This window comes from Crocodylus porosus, unplaced genomic scaffold, assembly GCF_001723895.1.
Source record: "Crocodylus porosus isolate Cpor-Errol unplaced genomic scaffold, CroPor_comp1, whole genome shotgun sequence".
In the NCBI taxonomy this organism is placed as follows: Eukaryota; Metazoa; Chordata; order Crocodylia; family Crocodylidae; genus Crocodylus; species Crocodylus porosus.
Window position 1 is genome coordinate 91,857,923 of NW_017728943.1, and position 9,545 is coordinate 91,867,467.

Here is a 9,545-nt window from a genome sequence, read left to right on the forward strand (position 1 = left end):
GACTTAATTAAGCAAGTTAGCCTATCTTTTATATCACCAGCCCTAACAAGTCCCCTGGACTCTCCCTTCACATATATGCTAATCTCAAGTAACTGAAGACTTTTTTGTTTTTTTTAGGGGTTTTTTAATTTTTGTTTTTTTGCAATTTCAGTATGAATTACTGCATCTTTCTACATGGCCTCCTGCCCTAAACATGGCTTTGGAATCCCCACCACATGGACACCAGGGGACTACAAGAAGAATCCCAAGAGCCATAGGCCAGGGATTCCCTTAGCATGTAGAAGTCCTCCAATATATGCTCAAATGTACAGTTTTTATCTTTGACCTCCGTTGCAAGCAGTAGCTCTTCCATGAAAAAATATGCATCAAAGACATGCTAATATTGCTTAAGTCAGAGTTAAGACTGAGCAATAGAATATGATTTTGAGAAAGTGGTTGTTCTTATTATGTGTGGCTGTTGTATGTTGGAAATGAAAGAAAAATTTCTTCCAGAATTGGGAAGCCTGAGCAGCCTAAGATGCTTGGGGCATGTGATTTTCAGGTGGCCTACTAAGTATGTGAATGGAAGCTGTTTTCACCAAACATGCTTAAAGATTGCTTATGTTTGTGATGAAGGGAAATTTATTTGTGTGACTTGAACTTTGGTTTAAGTATTTTGTGCTGTAATTTTAGAAGAAATAGGTAACATAAATGTAGTGGTGTTTTGTTGTTCTTTGCCTATTGCAGATTGATTTTCTTTAAACCCATTTATTGGTGTGAATAAACATAGTTGTACAATAGCAAGTTTCAGCCTTTAAAAAGGGAGATGTTAATGGAAGTGACAATTAACTAAGGCACTTTTGTCAGTTGTTTCTGTAAAAACCCTTGACTCAATAGCATAACTAGGGTAGGGTGAGGGAGCACCTGCCAGGCACTGACTACCAGGGGAAGCCAGGATTCCTCCCTCCAGGAGTCTTTGCCACAGCAGAGAAAACACTGTGATGCCCCTGCTCAGCCACAGGAGCAGGGTAGAGCAGAGCTGTACTCATTGGTATATCTGTGGGATGGGGGAGCAAGTTGAATGGTGCTCCCCACCTGCTCCTGGGAGCTTGTGTAGTTGCAAGGGATGCTGCACTGCCTCTGCCTAGCCATAGCAGCTGGGCAACTCAATGCTGCACCAAACAATGTATCTGGGGAGCAGAGGATGAATGGGGTAAGCAGAATGGTGTCCCCACCCCAGGGATTCAATGAGTATGTGTGCCACTGCCTCGACTATCCCAGTTTTGAAACTAATCACAAGTATTAGTTTTCTTGGGACCAGACAGAATCTTGATTACTTTAAAGCTGTTTTTTCAAATCCAGTGGTTGCATCTACATGAGATGCTGACTACACAGTAGCTTGTGACTATTGGGCAGTAGTATTGCATGGCAGAAAGCATGTTGTGATGCTAGTGTGCAATAGTCTTAGACTACTGCGCAGTCAGTGCCATAGCAAGGGGAGGTGAGTGGGGTGACTGCTCCAGGTGCCAGTGTGAAGGGCGCCAGCTAGGTCGAGGCACAGGATGGACCTACAAGTGGATCATGTGTAAGGATGCAGGGATGGGGGGGTGACTTCACTCCCAAGTAAGAATGGGGGTGGGGCATGTGCCCCCCAGATCTGTGCGCGGGGCAAGGTTAGGCTGCTGCTGTGGGCTTTGTCCTGGGTGCTAAACTTCCTTGCCACAGTACTGTGCACAGTCAACATCATGAACAAGCCATTCAGTGGCGCTACTGTGCAGTATCTCTGGTTACTGTGCAGTCATTTAGTACTAGTTGTTTATACAAGTACTAAATGACTGTGCAATAACAACTGTTCAGTCAGTGACTCATGTAGATGCAGCCAGTATGCATTAAAGAGTGCATAAAGTAGCAGATAGTCTAACTTAAACAGTTTGGCTTTTTATCATTCAGCGCTTCCGTAAAAATAACTTTGCATAGTCAAGTTACGCATTCCCCAGCTTTTGTGCTGTCAGGTCGCACTAATGGAACTTCTGGAACAGCTCCAAGCCTTTCACAACCAGTTAAGAAGGAGCCGTGAAATTCCTGGGGATGCAAACCTCTGACTGGCACTGGATTTTGTCCAACAAGAGATGGATTTTCAGATAGTTGTCAGTAAGCGTATGGGCAACTCAGTATTTTCATGGTTAAGGAACTTTTTTTATTATTATTCATCGCTCTTATTTGTTTTCAGGTTTGTCATTTCTCTTTTTTATGACAAAATGAACTGATGACTGACCATAAAATTTGTGATTTTTTTTTCCACTCTGAAGAGGTACATTTTTCTCATATAACTCCTGGATGATCAAATTATGTTAAAGTTTAGCCATGAACCAGTTCATAATTAAAAGAATCTTTTGTTATTCTTTTTATGTTAAGATTCAGAATGGTGATCCTACATTAGTGGCACATTTTTTCTGTGGAAATTGTTTGGATATACATACACTTGAAAACAAAATTAGTGGAGACATTATAAGGGTGAGCATATATACCTACCACAGTAAACAGCAGAGCGAAGTAACGATGGCAAGGACAGATTAAGCAGAAAGAATCAGAGATAGGAGAACACCTATTAAAAATTATTATGGTCAGGCCCACTGTGGCATAAAAAATATTGGGAACCATGGCAGATAGGCTAGTTCCAATAGTTAGGAGGGGATTTTTACATTCCCTACACACACACATTCAATGTGTGCTACTGTCTACCCTCCTCCATTCCAGGGACACCCTGTGCAATCAGGAAATGACATATCCTTGTAATCCTAAGTATACTTTCTGCATGGGAGGATCTAGGATTACAAAAAGGGGGGTGGTTATGGTGAGGTGCATCATCACATATAAGACAGCACAAATTTTTTCCAGGTAAAAAGAAATTAGAAGCTTTCCTAATATACTAGGGGCCTAGCGCTGTATTATTCAATGTAAGTTTGATGCAAAAACTAATATAATTTCACTGGAATGAATTAAAAACACGGCTGTTGAAAAGGAACTACATTACCAGTAGCAGTTAACAGACAGCAGAATTGTCAAATAAAAGCTAACTTAGTGGAACATCAAGGCCATTAAAAAGGAGAGCGGGTCATTAACACCTGAGGAATGAAGAGTTTAGAAGCAATCAGGTAGATTTTAAAGACCTATGAAGACAAGTGACTCCCTCAGGACTGCCTGAATGAAGGCAGTTGGTTTTAAACTTTGGATAGAGCAGGAATCAAAGTGGAGGGTGCAAGTATACCACCCCTGAATCTGTCCCTGACACTGCAAGAGGGTTTTCTGATGAGGATTTTCAACCTGATGGTGTGTCAGTACTGCTAACATACAATAGCAGAAAACACTATGCTCAAATATATCACCTTACTCCAGTCATACTTCCTCCTGAAGCAGAAGTTGAGTAGTCGCCTTAAGGCATTTTTACACATGCAGGCACATGCACTTTAGGTCAAGAGCACACCACCATACTTCTACAACTGCATATGGTGGAGAACAGTGTGCATCAACTCACGTGCAGAGAAGACTCGATTAACTGAGTCTGCTCCAAAGCAGCAGATCTCTGGCATGTTGCAGGACAAAAAAGTATGCGTATAAATGCCCATAGTGCAGCATTGTGCAGGGGCTTACTGGCTCTGCCACTCAGCTACTTAGTCCAGGAACACTGCTGGACAAAAGAACTTACTTATTTCTAGTTTGGGACTAGTGCAGACTGAGCCAAGTATCAACATGTCCTGTCATACTAGTACTATGCTGCAGAAATGTTACTAAGGAACCCGGTAAATCAGAGGAGCTGATGAATGAAATATGTTTGTGCTTAGTAAAGTGCGGTGGCAGTAAACAGTCAAGTGAAGTTGCTTGAGTATGCCAACTTTATCTGTTCAATAAGAGGGCCTAGCTCTCCAGTCATGGACAGAGCAGCTACCTCTACTGCCAGATTTGTCATCATTACTTTTTTTGCAATGCACATTAGGGCTGTGCAAAATTTCACCAAGTGTTTTGTTTCAACTCTGTTTTGACTCATTTCAAGCTTGAAACAGCACAATCAGAATAAAATGAAAACCTTTGAAACAGCCTCAGAACGATACGAGGGCAGTCGAAATGTTTCAAAGCTTTCAAAACATTTTGAGTTTCAAAGCTGGGCTTGTTTGCAGGGAAACAGAAAGTAAGGAGAGGACGGGGAAGAGGGGAAAGGACTGCTCTCATATTGACATGTGTAGCTGGACAGTCACTGTGATCCTTCCCTAAGGTCCCTTTCAAATCCAGTGCTCTGGAGGAGGGACGGAAAAACAGCTGCGACTTAAAACATGCACATAGTCACATGTCACAAGTTTTGCTTGTCAGCAGCCTGAGGTGTAGTTTCCTAGAAACTCCTGCACTTATCTCCTTGAATGCTGGCAGGCTTCATGGCCTCAGCAGGGGCTACCATCCCTGCAGTGTTCATTTGAATCAAGCAAGAAATGACAAAGTTATAGGCAGTTTTGTGATTCCCCATTATAGCCTATAGACGAAACGTCGAAACAGCAAAATAGTTTCAATGAAACAAAATGGAATGGTGGTTTTGAAACTAAACAAAACTTGAAATAAAACCCTGTCCCACTGAAACTGCAAAACAAGTCAAAATGAAATGGTGCTGTTTTGCAAAGCCCTAAATTGTGCATAACTGCCCACGGTTCCCATTACTGCTCTGTTCCCATTGTGGTTCATTAGGCTCAGTTATTGCTTCTTCAACTTCTCTGAAGCTCTCCACTCATCCTCTTCTTCCCTAAACTCACTTCTGTTCCATGCATACTCCTCTGCAGTTTGAAGTACAGTAGTACTATCATTTCTTAGGTCTTCTATACAATGATGCAGTGGTGCTGCACTTACATTCATTGTTGTGAAGATGGAGGAGTATCAAATTTAATTCAAGCAGAATCAAATAAGCTTCCATTTAAATCACTGGGAGTTATATGCCTTTTCTAGTTTCTTTTTGTCACAGGAGCTTTCAGAAAGTATTTCAGTTTGACTTTGCTTGCTTTGCTCCCAAGGTAGCAGTGGAACAGCAGCCTCAGCAGATACTTTTTCTGGATCTTTTTTCAAATAAGAGGTGAAAGGCACACTGTATGTACCCTAGGGATGACTTGCCTCAGGGATGCTGCAACATCCCTGAAGTGACATAATGGGTTTTTAGAACATCAATAAATGTTGCCTAAGAAGTACTTGTGTTGGTGTAGTGTGTATTTTCTGCTCTGCTCTGCAGGTATGTGATGCAGTCAGTATTTGTGCAATTAAATATATGCCATGTGCAACCCCTTTAGGCTTAAAGTATGTTTATGCTCCATTGCTGGAAGATAACCTAAGCCACCAGATGTCTTGTGGCCTTGATCAAGTGATTAAAACATCCACAGACTATGTGCATGGCAGCAAGCTGTCTTAATATCAGTCTTTCTGAATAAAACAAGTTATCTCAAAACAGAGACTGTGAGTGTCTTGATAAGGGGTTAGTGTCCCTTATCAACTCCTTGAGCCCCTTTGATCCAGTTGCAAGTGAAGAAAAAGTTAACTTTAAACATCTGTTCTTGAATCACTTAAAAACTATCTAGCATAGTTAGTGGAAGGCCCTTTAAGCAGAGAGGTGATGCATAAACTTTAATGATGGCAGAGCGTGAATAAGTAGAAAAACACTGAAGTCATAGAAGGAAATAGGAAAGTAGCAAGTGAATTTTGAATACCACCATGAAAACCATGGGGAAGAACAACAACATCACATGGGCATGTCAAATTACAGGTATAATTTTATATTGCTACTCCTTGGGCGCTTCTACATGTGTCCCTATGGTGTCATTGTTACTGCACTATCGTTTAGCACTTCCTTTTGCTAAATGATGGTGCAGTTACAGCCGTTACTGTGCCATGCCAGTGGCGCAAGGTTATTTTTAGCTGCTTCATTGCCATAACAGTGCGCTATAGCGAGGGAGCACATTGCTATGGTGATGTAGCTGCGGCGTCATGGTTTCTGCCTGCCAAAGCAACGTCACCATACTGCCATACTGCATTGCTATGGCGATGTAGTGTCTTGTGTAGATGCACCCCTTGAATAGGTTTCAAACAAACCAAAGCATCCAAAGGCAATATGCCAGTTTACTGTTAGGGAGGAAGACATCCAGCTGGAAACAAATCTTTAGAGTTGCTTTTATGAACTTCTAAAGCTTTGGTTGAGTCTTGAAGTGTCTGTCTGACTGCTGGCAATATTTGATAGGTATGGAAATCTAAGACAGATTTCTTTTTATGAGTTTTAAAATTCATTTTTAGCTACACATGTTGTGTAAAGAAAAATAACACAGCAGCAGAAGAATAAACACAAAATAAAAGCATCTGTATGCAAGACAGCTGTCTTTCATATTTTCCTATTGATCTGCCCACCCTACTCCTTTTTCACATGTCATAAAAGGAAATGGAAGTAGGAAAATCTTCCATGGGAGTTGTGATATATACTCTTGTGCTCCATCCCCTTCTTTCTAAATCTACAGAGGCTACTCCATTTTAGACCTGTACAGATGGTAGTGATATATTCCAGAGCTGGGATGCAGCCTGTGACTGCGTTGTGCTGCTTCTTCAGGCTACTGGATTTCCTAGGGGAAATCAGCTTGGAAATTAATTTTTCTCCAACCACTAAAGTTCCCATCTATAACTCTTAACCCCTCCCAAGATTAGGCAGGCAAGTCAATGGCAGAATGGCTACTCTATGGAGGCTGTGTTACCACGAGACAGAAAAGGCCAGTGTGCCCGTTTCCCTTTGTGCACTGCTGGACTACCAAACTGCACTACTCATTTCCTCTCTGCAGTCTGAAATCTCCTTCCCTAGAGGGTAGGTGCAAAAAGAAAATATTTGCATAGTTTCAAGCATACTACATTCCTTTTGTTGTTTTCTTTCTTGTGAGAGGGGTGATATGACCCAATTTATATGAGGCAGAAGTTTATGGGATACAACTAACTATATTTTAGAGTGTTAGCACTGTATTTCTCTCAGCACTTGTGGTAATATGTAAGTAGCTGTAATACCAGTAGAGTTTAGGATGATATATCTTTGCTAAACCAAGGTGATGATGATTCAGTTTCACCAGTCTAACATTTTTTTGTCAGCTGTCAAACCTACAACTTCTGCCTTTGGATTGAATTTTGGAGACCTGCCTGTTTTGTATAATGGAAACTGAACTGTGATTTAAAAAGTACTAATACAGCTACACATATCAATACATTCAGTTTAATTTTCTTGGGGGGGGGGGCATGGCCTGTGCTAGGGATGATGGATTTTCTTGGAGACCTGATAAACCTACTTAAACAAAACACCTCAAAGGCTTCTGGAGAAGAGCACTTATCAATACTGATGCATGTTTCCTTTCCTCAAAATAAAAAAAACTCATTAATAGCAGCTGATAGTGATAGATGGTTTCAACAGATGACCTTTTTATTTTAAATTAACATAGAGGTACACTCTGCGTTGACTATTAGCTCTCTGTTTTCAACAGAAAGATTCATTGGAAGAACTTGGATTATTTAGATGTTTTTAATAGGCTTCATTATTGTTGACCTATCCACACCATAACATTCACTGTTGTGTTAGTAAGAGCTGAAACTTTTGAAATTATCAGTTCAATTTTAGGAAATTGGCCAATGCTGCCAAAATTCAGGTATGCTCCACATTTGGGGATATTCACATTCAAGATTTTTACTCAATGCTTAGAAATGTCTGATATTTTCTACAGTTTCACACAGCACATAAAATCTTCTGTTGTAAACTTGGCATGAAGTTTCTGTTGAAGACTGAATAGTTTCCAATGGGTTTGAATAAAAAGATGTTAATTTTAAATCTCAGTTAATAAAAAACCCTGAATTGCTTCAAACTGGCATTGCATTCTTCATCTAAAAAAACCCACTTCCTTAATAACCTACTTAGTGTGGGTGTGTTGTAGGTGTTAAACTTTTAATACAGGAAATTGGATATATGCAAAGAAACCATAATTGACTCTAAACCGTTTATTTAAAAAATGATAAGATAAAAACTCAGTTAAGAATGAAGACTAGAGTTCCCAAAGTTTGCTCCTGTGCAGCTGTGTTTCTCATAGCAAATGTAAGGAAGTTTTGGTGGGGGGGCGTGTTTTTTCCAGAAAACGATTTAACACCAACCATATTGCTTTTGTTTGGTCCTGGATTTATATATAGTGCTAATTCTGCTTATTACTGCACACAAGCATGTTGCACGTCTCATTCTAATCCAGGAAATGTTTATAAAATGACCTTGCTTCTGAGCATAGATACAAGTAGAGGTGACATGGTTGAAAGAATTGCAAATAACAGTTAGGTTGCACAAAATTCTAGCTAGAGCGCCAAATCCTGTAACCTGCTCAAAGCCATATATTGCTTATGCTTGTAGTTTTATTGTGAGTTTTGCAACATCTGGTTTACTTCTTGATGCTTCAACTGCTGGAATCATTCCATTAGGTGGGAATTGCAGCTTTCAGGTAAAAAAGAAAGTTTGTAGCTGCCACAGTTGCATCTTAAAATCATGACTCAAGTGCAAGGATCAGAAACCAGTAGTTAAAGAAAAATAACCTAACATATAGCATTTTAAAAAGCACGTGATTTTAAAGCAGTCCTAGGACTTTGGAGTGCACCACTCAGACTTTCTGAATATTTGGATCCTGCTCTATGTCATGTTCTTAGATTTTCACATAAGATCCTTTTAATAAGACTAAGAAACCCTCCACAGTAAACCCAGGCCTCTGTCACTGCTACTGTGGCCTTGCTGTTCCTCAGGCTGAGTATGATATGTTCTGCATAAGGAGAATGGTCAGTGGATCTAGATTGATTTCTTTCATGTATGGAAGGCTTACAGGTCCTGGCTTTCAATTTACAAGTACATACACATGCAGTGCCATGGCAAGGAAGTTTGGCACCCAGGGCAAAGCCTGAAGCGGCAGCTTGCCCACGCCCCACACACAGATCTGTGGGGGTACACGCCTCCCCCCACAGCTTGCCTGGGAGTGCATGCAGCAGCAAGAGCTCCCCTCCCCACATCCCTGCACCCCAGCCCCCACAATGAGCCACCCATGGCTCCATCCTGTGCCCCACCCTAGCTTGGCAGTGACTATTGGAGCCCCTTCACTTCAGCACCCAGGGTGGTAGCCCCCACCCCCCACCTTGCTATGGCACATGCTTTGTTCCTGTGCTTATGGAATTCTGGTAGAAGTAGGGAGGACAATTTTTCCCAGTACCTCCTATTTCTATAGGTAGAAAAGTATGGCTGCAAGGGACTTTACTGAGTCATGTAGTGCACCCTGCTGCTCCAGGTAGGATCATCCCTATCTAAGCCATGCTATATATGTGTTTGTCTAACCTATTATAGTCTACAAAATGGATAGATAAACTACTTCACTGTGGGCATGTCTACACAAGATGTTTAAAGCATAGTTGACTAAATAACTGTACAGTAAACATCTTGCATCTAAACATACATAGCAGTTAGGCTGGTAGAAAAGTATGGCTGCAAGGGACTTTACTGA

General features: G+C 41.0%; 1 protein-coding gene across 5 annotated transcripts in view; it reads left to right on the forward strand.

Moving 5' to 3' along the window:
- PLD5 (phospholipase D family member 5) overlaps positions 1–9,545 on the forward strand; it is a 306,170-nt gene that overhangs the window by 220,727 nt on the left and 75,898 nt on the right. The gene's annotated exons all lie outside the window — the stretch shown is intronic.